Below are 1,036 nucleotides of genomic sequence, written 5' to 3' on the forward strand. Positions count from 1 at the left end.
CCTCTCTACTACTACTAGTACTACTATTTTTTTTCTTCCTTCTTATGGCCAGGAAGACTTTTTTGTTCTGCTTCACCACATGCTCAAAACTAGACATGAAGTATCACAGATTCACTGTGTCAAGACTGCTAAAGTCCCTCTTATGCGCTTTAAAGTCCCTCTTATACACTTTAAATTAAAGGGCATAAAAGGGACTTTAAAACGCATAAACGAGACTTTAACAGTCTTGACACAGTGAATCTGTGATACTTCAGGTCTAGTTTTGAGCATGTGGTGAAGCAGAACAAAAAAGTCTTCCTGGCCATAAAAAGGAAGAAAAATAAATAGTAGTACTAGTAGTAGTAGAGAGGCTTAAAAGAAAATTATAGGTATTGACTTACTACAATGGAGGCAAAGAAAGGAGCAATACACAAAGCATCAATGTCAGACACTAAAGTGTGAACTCGAAGGCCATAAGATCCATATGTCAATATGGTGGCAGAAGTAAGAGCAATATAGTGTTTTGGCAACCGATTTCGTTGTGCAACCTTGTTACCGAAACGTTGTTTAAGACCTTTCCTTCCAGGGAAATTCCTATCGTACATCCAACTACGGTCTATATCTATATATGTGTGTGTGTATATATATATATATGTTTATTCTAAAAATTAAATAAATATATAAATTATGTGTGTGTGTGTATATATATATCGATTTTTATATATTAGTTGCTTTATTTTTCAAAAGCATTATATATAAATTTTAACATACTTTATATGTCAATTAGTGGAGCATTTGCAAACAATATAATAAATTGTTATCAAGACTATAATTATATAAATTGAAATAAAATTTTAAATGATGTTTAATGAAATTTTTCATAAAATAACTCCTATATATATAAACAAAAATAGAGACTATTAAAATATATAAATTTTTTATACGAACTCAACTACAACTCTTTTTAATAACTAACAACAAATATTAATATCATCAATTTTAATAATATTTCTTAAAAAAATTTATATTAAAATCAATAAGTTTTACATGTGTTTCC

The 1,036-nt window shown here is 28.8% G+C and overlaps 1 protein-coding gene across 19 annotated transcripts in view; it reads right to left on the reverse strand.

Annotated features, from left to right (window-relative positions):
• The window catches only part of LOC101503279 (uncharacterized), a 118,635-nt gene that overhangs the window by 85,860 nt on the left and 31,739 nt on the right, over window positions 1-1,036 (reverse strand). The gene's annotated exons all lie outside the window — the stretch shown is intronic.

Source organism: Cicer arietinum, chromosome 6 (genome assembly GCF_000331145.2).
Source record: "Cicer arietinum cultivar CDC Frontier isolate Library 1 chromosome 6, Cicar.CDCFrontier_v2.0, whole genome shotgun sequence".
NCBI classification, from domain to species: domain Eukaryota; kingdom Viridiplantae; phylum Streptophyta; class Magnoliopsida; order Fabales; family Fabaceae; genus Cicer; species Cicer arietinum.